The following is a 14,156-nucleotide window of genomic DNA, read 5'->3' as shown; positions in this document are numbered from 1 at the left end:
ACGAAACATGTACCAATTAGGGGTCTCAGGGTGGCCACGATACCTGACGAATCCCGCGTCCACCCAGATCCAGCCATTTTGATATCCGCGTCGGTTACGCCGAACCCCCGTTACGTGCGTCGCCACTAATTAGAGGCCGCGATCGGTTCACCTTATTACGGCCGGGCATTATCGTGTAAGGGACCCCGCGATCAGTAATACTATTAGCATTAATTGGAACAGAGTAATTAACCTTCGGCGAGCCTGAATCGCGGCGCGACGCAGATAACACCGGCAATATGTCCAGCACGTGGCCGCCGCACAATGCTTATTGTCTGCTCCACCCCCGCCACTGTCGTCTCGCGGCTTCATAGAAATTTATCGTCGCAAAGCGAGAGCTGCTCTCGTTGCCTTGTTTCTTGATACTGTACAGGCTTGAGGGCGTACAAATAGTTTTTGGGAAATTGCTAGTGGTCAGGGTGCCCGATAAAGGTTGCTATTTACAACTTTTCGATCTCGCCCTGTATTGGAAACTTGTTTGTTTGTAGCTCATTGCAGGATGATATGTCCAGCATTTTATAAATTTTTAATATAGGCCCACATAAAAATAAATTGTAAAAAGCAATTCTTAAAATTTTCTCCATGATTACGACTAGGGATTGCAATCATTAGTTCAGTCAACGAAAAGTCGTAAAGGGAAATGGAAGGAACACAATTTTCAACTTTGGGACTTTGTTTGGAGTAGTTAGGAGGTAAACATACTAAAAGTCCCCACTCCTAGGAGGTGAGCGAGGTGCAGGGGGCACGTAGAAGATCCCCTTTTTCGGTTTTCCGCTTATATCTCGGAAACTATGCGTCCTAGCGATAAGACCATTGCATACAAAATTAAAGCTGACAAAATGTGCCATAGGATTGATTGGATTCAGTTTTTCGCTATCTCGCATAGTTTCCGAGATATCCGCGCTCAAAGTTCACTTCACAAATAAGGCAAAAATTTCTTTTTCACAATTAGTGAACTTTGAGCGCGGACATCTCGGAAACTATGCGAGATAGCGAAAAACTGAATCGAATCAATCCTGTGGCACATTTTGTCAGCTTTAATTTTGTATGCAATGGTCTTATCGCTAGGACGCATAGTTTCCGAGATATAAGCGGAAAACCGAAAAAGGGGATCTTCTACGTGCCCCCTGCACCCCGCTCACCTCCTAGGAGTGGGGACTTTTAGTATGTTTACCTCCTAACTAGTCCAAACAAAGTCCCAAAATTAAAAATTGTGTTCCTTCCATTTCCCTCTACGACTTTTCGTTGACTGGACTAATGACGCGGGATTGCAATCCCTAATTACGACTAATTGAAATTTGAAGAAACATCTTTTCCCAAAGAAATCCAAATCATATAATTAAAAGTGACCGAGTATTACTGTGAATGACTGTTTCCCTCCGATCCTCTAACAAGGGAAGGACCCCGAGTGTCCGACTTCGATTTTACAATCGAAGTTACTCAATAGTTTTGAAGATATAAACAATTGAACTTTCACGCAATCTGCTTACTGTATACATACCTGTATATCAACAAGGTATGAAAGTTCAATTCTTTATATCTTTAAAACTATTGAGTAACTACACCTAATATTTTGCAGACATCATTAAGGATCCATATACCATCGTCTCACAAGAAATGATCAAAATCGAAGTCGGACACCTGGGGTCCTTCACTTGTAAAAACCAATCACATTTCACACTCGGTTCAATGATCTCTTACAAAAGTAGACGCGCAAACAAATATTCTGGTAACAATGAAATTCTCTAGATTACAATCTAGCAGTAATCCAAACACCCATGAATCGTCTGTTACGAGGGGTTGAAATCCGAGGGAAAGAAATTCCGCAATTCATCATTGCCCCGATTTGCTTCCTACCAGGTAGAACATTCCTGGTCGGCGTGTGATCGCAATTGAAACATTAAAAAGCTGTTACACTCGAGGTAATTACGCGTTCATTATCGCCGACAGTCACGATACTATTAGTAAGCAGCGGTAAACTGTTGTAGCGAGGGGCCGTGGTCTCGAAAAGCGGGGGAAGGAAACGTACCGGGGACGTAATCGTCGTGTGAAATTCATCGTGTCCGCCTCGGTGGAAACGCGAGAGTTCGACAAACTCGCGCGAAACGCGTGACCGTCGGCGAACCTCGCGGAATACGAGTATGGTTGGCGAAGGCTTGTTTGCTATTCTGACCGCGACTGGCTCGCTACCCGTTGTCTTTTCAGTTCCTGGCTGCGAATACGCTGTCGAACGGCCGATAGGCAGCCTGGAACCGCTGCATCGTGACCGATAAATCTGCCAACTACCCCTATCGGGGGGTGAGGACGGTCTGCAACCACCGTTCTTGGCCCGAGTCTCGTTCCAGACGGTGATACGGGTTGGTCACAGGACGATGAACACGAGTTTCTTCATGTTAGTCTTCCCTTTATACTGTCACAACACTTGGATGGACACTTTATTAGGGTGCTGCATACGAAACGTTCGATCATGAACAGCAACGTCAGACAAACAGTCGATCTAAAAAGTATCTAAACCCCACTATTCTCGAAAAATTATAATAATTACGTAAAAACACATTCATTACATACAGTCTCATTCTAAAAATTTTAACTTACACCTGTGTGCTTTTCTGTTTAAATACCTACCAGTCTTACTACAGTGTTGTGAATAATTAAAACTTACACTTATTTCCTGTATTTTTTCGTTATTATTTCCAAGAGTCCACTAAGTTTTACTACATTTATGATGAGGTAGTACGACCTTTTCTATGTTAACAGTTTCTTGCTATCTCTTCTTCGTGAAATGTAGTAGCTGAATGTTTCAAAACAAGGAGATTTGAGCTGTGAATGTTTATAAACTCAGTCGCTGTTCATACCTCATTCAGAACGTTTTTGTGAAGTTTTGTCAGATCTTCTTAGTGACAGTAATAATAAAATAAAGGAAAATGTACTAAATACTAAATGAAAGATATTGAAATTAATTATATGAGTTTATACTTGTTCACACAGCTTAAACCACAATTTTAAGAACAAATGCCATTTTTTCCAGATTTCTGAGGAACAAAACTAATATTTTCTGTTTGCTCACTTTTGTTTTGTATTAGTATAGAAAAATGCATTAACAGTTTCGTCAATTTTTGTTTCAGTACTATGAAAAACATAAAAATATGGTTGAGTTTATAATTATTCACAGCACCGTATGTCCAGAAATGCTCTTTTCGCTACTACAGAATAAATGAAGCTTTTAAATTACACAGAATGAAGTAATTTCAATAATGGAAATTTTAAATTCCTTCGGTAAAGAGCTTGTGTTCTGGCAGTGAAACAATCTTCTTTTTATGAAAAGGGGGGAGAGGTCATGAGGCAAGGTGTTTCATATTTCATCGTTGTTCCAAGTATCGATAGCAAGCTGCAAGCTTCCGGGAGATTGATAGATACATCACGGTGAAAATTTATTTCGAGTCCGGAATGCTCGAGGGTAGTTTTCCGGAATTGTTCCAGGCGAATAGCCTGTGGAAATAGTCAAGAAATTGCGAAGGATACGTAACGTCGTCACGTATGCACGCGGAACAGGGTAAAAGACCGCGGGTTCCTCTCTCTCTCTCGGGCCGAGTAACACGCAATGGGGTGCAACATTGATTTAATGCCGCACGTGCGGAGCACGGAAAACGCTGGAAACCCTGTAAATTGGTTGCACAGTTTCGGAAATTAATTAGGAACGTTATTCGACGTTAAGTTGCTTGATACATTTATATCTGACATGTTTCCTATCTAAAATTTTTCTGATTCCTACTACCTCAGAAAGTATAATTTATCTTGTTGTTAGTGAACATTTTAACCACAATATACCCTATACATACTGCTTGAAATTGATTGAAGCAGAATTTGTATAAGCATATTTTATTTTATACAGAAGTGTGTAATTGTTCTTAGTGAACATTTTAAACAGAACATTCCCTATACTACTCGAATGATTTCATTCAATTTGAACCCTTACTGTGAAGATTTCAAGCAGAATTTGTAAAAACATATTTTATCTTATACACAATCATAATTTTTGTTAATGCAAACTGTAAGCAGAACCCTGCCTTTTTTAGTAAAAATTCCAAGCCGAATTTGAAACATAAATATTCCTTGAATACTCTAGTTTTATTTCCACCCTTAGAACTTGGAACTTTGGGAGCATTTAAGTTTATGTAAACCTATTTTAATTTTAATCTATTTGAGTTGAACCTATAAATTGCACTTGAGTGGCATGATCTAATTTAATTTTTGCAGGTAAGATTTCAGACGGAATTTTTAAAAAAATTCATTTAACATCAATTTTTGTAAGTACAGTAAATGTTCTATAGACGCAACAATTTCTACACGATAGATGCGACCAAGAATATCCCCCCCCCCCCCCAACTTAGTAATCTGATCTCGGCTCGGTATATCCGTGTGAACCACTACTAACGCCGGTACAGTTCAAACGCCCGTGCGTCATCACAATGTAACACCAATATTCAATCTTTTTTATTATTATTCATTCTTTTATGAAACTTCCATCCAATATATTCGTGGCATTTTTCTGGTTAAAAGAAGACCAAGCACGATATTTCAACTGTACTTAAAGGTTTAATTGACGATGAACGTTTCGAACGCAATGAAGGACAGCCTATGGCAGGGGTCGGCAACCTTTTGAGTCGAAAGAGTCAAAAATTACAATTTACAAAATTTCAAAGTTTTTAAAGAGCCACAAAATTTTTTCTTGCCAACAATAAATAGTACTCGCATAAATAAAGTTTCTTGATAAAAAAAACCTAATATATTTATTCATAAGAAAAAATATCTGTTTATTCATATATAAGTAGTGTTTTTCACAACAAATTAGATAGTATATATGTATATTGTATGTACATACATAACTTTGAGAAGATAATTCGCTTCTAACTCTTTTACTTGAAACAGCAAACTATACGTCACAGCCAAAGCGCTGTTAAAGACGCCAAATTGTCTTGCGTCGAAAGCGAATTAAAACCTACATAGAAACATCCGACGACGGCGTCATTCGAGAGCTTCCGACGGACTGACGACAGTGACGACTCGTGTCACGGGGGAGGGGTGCGGTGAAAAGCGAGTACAAGTGGCTGAGAGATAGAATCGGTGCCTAATCCTCGTTAATCAGTTCAGAACGATTTTTAAATGTTTTTTTTTATAAAATAAATAATATTTGCGTATGGAACTAAAGAGCCGCAGCTTCACATCCAAAGAGCCGCAGGTTGCCGACCCCTGGCCTATGGGAAAGAAACAGACGCGAACAGTCGCACTCGTTCCGGCCACGCGCGGTCTCTCTTTACACGCGCTGTCCAATTCTGCATTCGGCTCGGTCTTTGAAGCTCAAAAAGTAGATACCCTGTACGGTAGATGCGACCAAATCCCCCCGAGGCTGTCGCGTCTATAGAACATTTACTGTAGAAGTAAAAAGTTATCTATCAATATATTTAACCTCCTAACAATGAATAACTGCGGACTTACTAAGAACACAGATCTTTTCTTCTTATAATAAATACGCTTAATATTAAAGCACCTAATAAAGCAACTAATGGTTATAATAAAATATAGCAAACGCAATTACCATGCAATAACGTAACGAAAATCAATGCAAAGATAATTTTGCTGGGATCACGACAGACCTCAAAGTACCATAATACATTTAAAATCAAAGTAAAATTGCCTGTCATTTATTCTACCAAAAGGGACCGTCCCTCAAGGTTTCTATTTAAGTTGAATCTTGTATTCGATTACTCCATGCTTTCAATTTGCAGAAACGTCTACCGTTGATAAGTACACGTTGCACGAAGAAGTAGGTATCGAGAATGTCTTCAAAGGTTCGAGTACTAAACCGATTACAGAACCAGAACTATTCAAAAACATCATTACCAAGTTGAATCTGTAAGATTTGTCAGCGATGCGCTGGGGAATTCCGTCTCTCTCCGAAACCTCCGTCAATTTCATCACGAATATCGTGTTCCCCGAGGACGATTAAAGGGAATATATACGCTGACGAAGTTGTTGTATCAATGGATATACAAGTGACTCCTTAGGGGAGTCGGGCATTAGGAGACAATCTGCATAAATCATTACTGTCTTCGTCATTTATGCGTATTACTGCATCGGAGCGGATCGTGAGATTCGGAAGCGAAAGTTCTCTGCGATCTGTACGTCTCGATGGAAGATAGCCGAATCAAATTCAATAATCAAATTATTAAACTAGTTAAACATCATTCGGCTAATTCTGTGATTTTTGGTAAACTTTACTTTACTGGACTTAAAATTAGTACCTTTCTCCTACGAATTAATGATGTATTTGGTATGTAATCCAGTAGATTTGTACCCGGCGCGGATGCTGATCGAAGTTTCGATCCTCTTGGATCAATAGTTGAGGAGTTATGGTCGCTTAAAGTAGACCATTTTTGACAGGTAAGGTCGCCGCCGCGCCGTATTGGTTTGTAGTGACGACCGCGAGCCGCGCTTACCTTGCCGCTTCCTCCCTCGACCTAATCCTAACCAACTCAATAAGCGGCGCACAGTGGTCGGAAACCGCCAAATCGTGGCCAAAAGTCGAAAATTTTTTTCCGTTGTTTAAAAATCTATGTAATACTACTTTATTTATAAGGTTCCAGAGCACGTTTTTTTGTTACAACCAATATTTAATTGCGACTAACTGCGACTTATTATAGAGCTGTAACGCTGGTTCTTGCTATTGTTGGGTATGTCCTAATTTAATATAATATTCTGATTTTATTGCTTTATTTAATTTTTTAAAACTCTGGGAGATGAAAAAGAGAAATCTACACATCTGGTACATTTCATTAACGAAAAAGTTGCTTATCAATCGCGATCAAGCAATAATTTTTTTTGGAAAAGAAGCTGTTAAGGCTATTAAACAAGTGTACGTTTCATTTTTCAGCGACCTATTGCGACCTTATGAATTATCGCCATTTCCTTAGCGACCGGTAACGTTCCGAAATGGCGAATTTGCCCTAAATCGTAGACAAAACTAATTTTCGCAAATGCAAGGTACATATTTGTTATATATTACAATAAAATGCTTCAGATAGTCAACAGTGTAAGATTTAATTTTTTCTTTTTACATATCTTTATTTTACTAGAGGTGAGTGAAATATCGGAACGAAACAGAACTGAGAAACTTCTATTACATTTTAGTACTAAAGAACTACCTCGCATGCAATATTTAACACTAAAATCTTACATTTTTTGCTATGTGAAGTCACCTGATAATAATTTAATATTTGTGGAAATATAAATAATTTTTTCACATAACCGGCCGCCATTTTGTTTTTTGTAATTTTGACATCAGATTCATATTCAACGGCACGAGAAATATGGGAATACTAATTTTCAAGAGAGTCCAATAATTTTTTGGGTTGCGCTTCCGCCATATTGAATCCGCCATTTTGTTTTTTGTAATTTTTACCTCAGATTTATAATCAGCGACCCGAAAAACCTATGAGTATCAATTTTGAACTAAATTGGAGTACTCCTTCCTATTTTGACCACGTTTTGGCGATTTCCGACCACTGTGCGGCGTGCGACCGTCACTACAAACCAATATGGCGGCGCCCTTACCTGTCAAAAATGCTCAACTTTAAGCGACCATATCTCCTGAACTATTGATCCTAGAAGTTCGAAACTTCGATCTGCATCCGCGCCGGGTACAAATCTACTGGATTAAATACCAAATACATCATAATTCGTAGTAGAAAGGTACAAATTTTGAGTCCGGTAAAGTAAAGAGCAGCCCTGATTTTCTCAACAATTGCAATCAATACGCTGCGTTATGCAAATTAAAATCGTTGGCATAGTTACGCACATCTTGACACTCTTAAACTTTTTAAGTACCTCTACTGTCTCAAATTTCCCGAAGTCATTTCTGTTATAAACAGAGTCGCCAGCTGAGGGGAAAAAGTAACCGTCTCTCTGCCAGTACCGGATTAATCAAGTGACATTGACGCGGAAGCGTGAGAGCACAGCGTCGCAGAAAAGAGATGTAGTAAATTTTGGGAGAACATTTTCAAGGTTCAGCACTTCTAAAAAGCACATTAAAAAGAAAATCGATTTTTCGGACCAGTTACACGAGAACCCTCCCGCTTAAGAAGCGGAGAACAAGACCAACACTTTCGGTTTCGCTTTCAATCCAACGCCGGAACATGTGCCGGTCTGCACATGCACATGGAGCTTAAGGATCTCTGACGTGCAATCAACTGGTTTCATGGTCGCTTTCATTAATATCGCCCCGGCATCGATCACGCCGATTCGAAACACAGCCCAGAGCTCTCTCGCCGTGTTAATTCCGGCGGTCGAGCTGAAAACTGGAGGACCAATTCCGAGCGATCGGGGGTGGTCGAAAGGGGTCGAACGAGTGGTAGATGCGAGGATTAAGTCGAGAGGGCAGCTCGTAAATCAGAAGCTCAGCCAGCTATGTCTGCGGCGCCGGAGATAATAACCATTTTGCGCTTCCATAGGCTCTGGTTCCATCCCCCGCGGCGTTCCGAAGCAATCTTACGACAACCGAGAGGGGGATCTATTCAATTAACTTTGTAAAACGTAAATCGGGACCGCTCGTACCTCATCGCCTCTCTATCGTTGCTCTTTCCGCCCCCACGGAAAAGAGTGTCTGTCGTTCCCCTGGCCTCGCCATCAACCCCTAAATCCCGTTCGCGGCGCTTCAACGTGCGACCCCGTACTAGACCCGCTTCGGGACACGCTTATTGTTTGATTTGCATATTCAACGCGTGGCACAGTTGTTGCGTACATTATAAGGGATACCGACGCGACGACCGCTTTCATATTACATTTTCGAGCCTCAAAGCGGTTCCCGAGGTATTACAGTATTATCTCTGTAACGATCGCAAAGGCCCACACTGTAATTGTCCAAATTGTAGCTCCACCATTTGGAACCGAGCGGTGAAAAAGCCTACAACTTATCTAATTTTTTAAATTTTTCTATGAAACTTTCACCATAGTATTCCTCTCGTTTTTCTGATTAAAATGACATCAAATACGATACATTTACGATTATAATTCGGAATTAACATTTACAGTAGAGGTACACGAATTCCTAACTGCGCTTGCTACGCAAATAATCATGATCGTAACTATATTGTGCTGGGTGTCATTTTAATGATAAAAACGAGACGAGCACGCTGGTGGAAGTCTCATAAAAAAATATAAGAAATTAGAAAAGTTGCGCTTGTAGAGATATTTTCGACAGTCACGGAGAGAGAAGACAGTAAGTGAGTTAAGCGAACGAAGATAACCCTGAAGAGAAACCTCGACGTAACACTTCGGGAACATTTCGCATCTCTTTAGAATCATGTCGAAGCGAGACAACCCCCCGGTTTATGGATCGTAGAGAAACAGTGGAACTTCCATTTCCTAATGACCCAAATACAAGACTGCAGCGAAGTTTCGAACTAATTCGAGTCCGTCGAGCAGAGTTGCAAAGTATATACAATGCTAATCAGACAATTTCCGAATCGGACACGCTCGTAGCTGGTCCGTGGAAGGAAGTTTTTCCTTCCAACCCCGCGCACCGCCTTCCCCTTACTTCTCGAGGAGCCGATACAAGAAAGTTGGCGGATCTGGTCCCGGGGTCTCGTAACTTTTCCTCGGGCTCAAAAGTTGCAACTGTAATCACGAAATTCGCCGGGCAGGGACTTACCGGACTGTCTAAGGAAATTTCTTCCGGGCCTGGCTGATAAATGGCAGGAATCAGGAACTCGTTCCCGAGGCTCATGATTCTTTCGGGGTTGCTTGCTCACTCCCGCGGCGGATCGTCCGCGCGAAACAAACCGCTCAATTTGCGGTCCGGCAGCCGAACGAATGACCGCCATCCGAGTTTCAGCGAGTTTACGTATCGGTTCCGAGACTTATCCCCTAGACCGTCTGGGGCTTCCCTGTATCGTAAATGGCGTCATTTTTCACCGGCCGATCGAGCAGCTCGATACATAGTAAGATGTCGTTAACACGCGCCACTGCAACACCGGTTAATCCGACCTACTCGATCCGGAATATCCGGAACTATCGCCTGTTATCCCTGTTACGATCTCCTATCCTATAGGCTGTTTCATTCTCATGTTACTTGAATCCCTATGAAATCCAAATATGTACTATCAGTAAAAGTTTTTCGTATCTTATACATCTTATACATCTTTCGCATCTTAGTACAGTAGATCTTCTATAAACGCAAAAAGGCTGTACACGATAAACGCAAACAAATATCTCCTGTACTTTAGTAATCTGATCTCGGCTCGGGTATATCGGGGTGAACCACTACTAATGCGACGCACTATGGGCCAAACCGACGAAATCTGTGTCAAAATCAAAGAACTCTCGATAGAAATGAGATACAGCGATGAAATTTTTTTATAAAATGAAAGCTGAAACTTTGCAGAATATGGGATAACTATGGCGATTGTGGTACGAACGTTTTTTAACCTTGAAAGAATTCGTTAAACTTGCACAATTTCAAGAAAATTGTGGTTTTTTCAATACCACGCGCGGAAAAATTTTTTTTTGAGCATGCGACACATCATTTCCCGTAGATTTTTTCACGCTGATTTCAAATCTGGTTTCAAAATTTGTCTACGACCTCAGGATTTTGCAAGAACTCGATTTTTGTGAACACAACTTATGAAATCATTTTTCGTTGAAATGATTTGGTACCCCACTAGTTTGAAGGAATATTGTATTCTCATATATAAAACTCATTAAAAATAATCATAATGAAGTATTTGAACGTTTACTTAAAATCAGTGTGAAAAAATCTACGGGAAATGATGTGTCGCATGTTAAAAAAAATTTTTTCCCCGCATGGTATTAGAAAAACCACAATTTTCTTGAAATTGTGCAAGTTTAACGAATTCTTTCAAGGTTAAAAAACGTTCGTACCACAATCTCCATAATTATCCCATATTCTGCAAAGTTTCAGCTTTCATTTTATAAAAAAATTTTATCGCTCTATCTCATTTCTATCGAAAGTTCTTTGATTTTGACACAGATTTCGTCGGTTTGGCCCATAGTGCGACGCAGAGAGTCACAGTCGTCGGCACAGTTCAAAGACCCGTGCGTCCTCACAATGTAACTTATATTATTACTTATTTTTTTATGAAACTCTCATCAATATATTTGATGCATTTTTCTGATAAAAATAAGACCAAACACGATATAATTTCAATTGTTTTTAGTAGTTTAATTGACGATGAACGTTTCGGGCGCAAGGAAGGACCAGCGTATGGGAAAGAAAGAGACGCGGAGAGTCGCAGTCGCCGGCACAGTTAGCTCTTTACACGCGCTGTCCTTGTCTACGTTCGGCTCGGCCTTTGAAGCTCAAAAAAACAGCTACCCGTCTACGATAAACGCAAACAAATCACCCCACAGGCTTTTGCGTTTATAGAGGATTTACTGTAAAATTTGTCTCTGAGAAAATATTCTCCATTGCTTCGTTAAATAGTTATCACCGAAAAACACAGACCAATCAAAGCGCAGGTACAGTGGACGGATTCCAATTTGACCAATGACACCGCCGCGCTCAGCGAGAGCCGCTGCAGCCGCACACAATTTTATTGGTCCGAATTTTTCGTTAAAAACTATTTAACCGAGCCGCGGACAATATTCCCGCAAAAGAAAAAGTTACTTCGAATGAACTCGGGAATCACCTCTTTCTAAGAAATACACAATTTCACAAGGACACCCTATAGATTAATATTATTTACAACACAACATTTTTGAGTTTATGTCTCTTTAACAAAATGAGAAGACGTTGTAAGACGACCAACGAGAGTAGCAATAATGTAGAAATTATTGCAATAAGAGGAATATTATCCAATGAACTTTTTTTAATAGCAACATGAATATCTAAGAAATATTCTGATGTGAAGAGTACACGATTCAATAATTAATAACATTAGCATCTGTTACGAATAAGATGAACGATAAAAATTTGTAGTGATCAACATTTTAATCAATGTGTCTCTTTTAGACTTGGTCAAATGAATCGAAGTGCAGCATGTGACCGATAGTAATGTATTATAGTAGAACACGTGATAAAATACTATTATTAATTAATCAACGGTACAAGGTTCAATTTACACTACTACCTATACAGTTACACGCGTTTCTAAAGAATTTTAATTTGCCGATATTCATTACTTGGAAATCGATTTTTAATAATGTGGTAACGTTGGCCATCGGTGGAAAATGTATCAGCTACCGTGTTAATTAAAATTTTATCAATTAAGGTTTCTTACGTGCATGTATGTAAATGGAAAAAAATATCTGTAAAAGGTGGCTTTGGTCATTAGAATGTTCAAATTATAGAAATAAAATCTGCTTAAAAAATGTTATTCTCGTTACCAGACGGCGAAACATTCGTGTCACGTACCAGTGCGTTGCACGCAGTAAAATGATATTTTTAGCGAAAGATTAATATGATTATACGTATTATTTTTAACCATTTAGAATGTTCCATACGAAATTTTAATTCTAATTTAATTCGGGTTTCCATAATAGTTCTCGTAAAGATATTTTACCAATTTTGATAAATAATTCATAATTTGCTTGTTACGTCTGTGTAATAAACATTCAAAATTGTATTGAAAATTGAAAAAATTTAACAAATTGTTCATCTTTATCTTAACCATTTAAAATCTTCCACAGAAAATTTTAATTTCAAGTTAACCGAGTTTTTGCAAAATTTACAAAAATATAGACGTATACAGACAACATAAAAAAAGATTTACCATTTTTTAAAAATGGACCAAATGACGAGCTTTCTTGAGAAACTAAAATAACTACTTTACTTACGATGCGAAGAAGAAATTTTTCGTATAATTGAAAATTATCCAGCAGTATTTCTCCTTAACGTTCGTCCCTTCGCTCAAAATAGAACTGCATTTACCTGGAATCATGAAGAATGACTCGTCAGCCACAGCCGCTGTCAAATAATTATTTCAGCGTATCTGGAGTAAGCGGAAAATTAACCTTTCGGCAAAACTTCTCCGCTAACATTTTCAATAATCAAGCGAGCCCGTGAACGCAGACGAATTCGACTACGATGGCTTCGGCTGTCGCCGCTTAATCGCGTTATATTGCGATAAGCCAGAATCCAATTTGACCAAATGCAATTTTACGAATCCTTTCTCCGTGCCGCGTTGTATCAAGATCTCTCGGCCCGATGGTAAACATGCAGCTGGCTTGTCAGCGAGCTAATTTTTCATGTAAAAATGACGGGCGACCGGTTGCGATTCATCATTGTCGTCCGCCATTATTAGCAGTTTCCACCGCGGTCCGAAAAAAACAATCCCGCCGTTCCTCATTTTAATTTCAACTTTCGAAGTTCGTGATTCGGGGAGCGGCCGAAGCGTTCTAAAATCTCGTGCAAGCTTTACACGGAACTGTAATTAGTCATAGGATCAAGTATATCGCAAGCAGCGATCGAGAAATCTGACAGTGCACGCTTGCGAGCCATCCGTGTGCACTTTAAAAACGGTACTCGTAAACGGTGTCGGTTAGGATCTTGTTCGAACAATTTTATGGGAATTATGCTCGAATAATTTACGGGAGAATGAGGTAGTAATGATGTAGTAACAATTTCACTCTGGTAATTTGTACAATTAATTTATCGTGGTATTTATCTATTTTTTACCTTCTAAATTTGCATATCAATTTTTAGTTTATTTATTTTTTAATATGGAAATTTTTGTACGCATATACAGTGAGTGTAAAAGGTATTCGTACACCCTTCAAAAAAAGAATAACTTTTTTATAATTGTACCAAATGACCTGATGCAAAAAAGATTTTCCAAAAACTATAATTTACGAAGTTACATGAAAAATAAAAATTGTAGATCTATGTTAGTTATACATATACTGAAAATTTCATAAAAATCGGTTGAAGCAGGAAAAAGAAACGACACGCATTGGAAGATGTACGATTCTGTGAATTTTAAGGAGAAACTGATTAAGAGTCGTGTAAAACTACGATTTTCACCATTTTTAACCGCTTGTAGCTCGTGTGTATATTATGTAATCGATTTCGATGACATTTTCAGCACGCGTGTAACTACTATAGA

At 39.2% G+C, this 14,156-nt stretch overlaps 1 protein-coding gene across 3 annotated transcripts in view; it reads right to left on the bottom strand.

The window, feature by feature from the left end:
* The window catches only part of Pgant9 (polypeptide N-acetylgalactosaminyltransferase 9), a 498,492-nt gene extending 484,604 nt beyond the window's left edge, over positions 1–13,888 (bottom strand). The window contains exon 1 of one of the 3 annotated variants that reach the window (XM_076428489.1): positions 12,889–13,888. The gene's annotated coding sequence lies outside the window, so the exon portion shown is untranslated. The remainder of the gene's footprint in view (positions 1–12,888) is intronic. The other 2 variants (XM_076428492.1, XM_076428491.1) reach the window with 2 other exon arrangements.
* Positions 13,889–14,156: the final 268 nt, after the last annotated feature.

This window comes from Lasioglossum baleicum, chromosome 8, assembly GCF_051020765.1.
Source record: "Lasioglossum baleicum chromosome 8, iyLasBale1, whole genome shotgun sequence".
Classification (NCBI taxonomy): domain Eukaryota; kingdom Metazoa; phylum Arthropoda; class Insecta; order Hymenoptera; family Halictidae; genus Lasioglossum; species Lasioglossum baleicum.
Note: the sequence above shows the minus strand (reverse complement) of the source record. Positions and strands in the feature narration are given on the sequence as shown.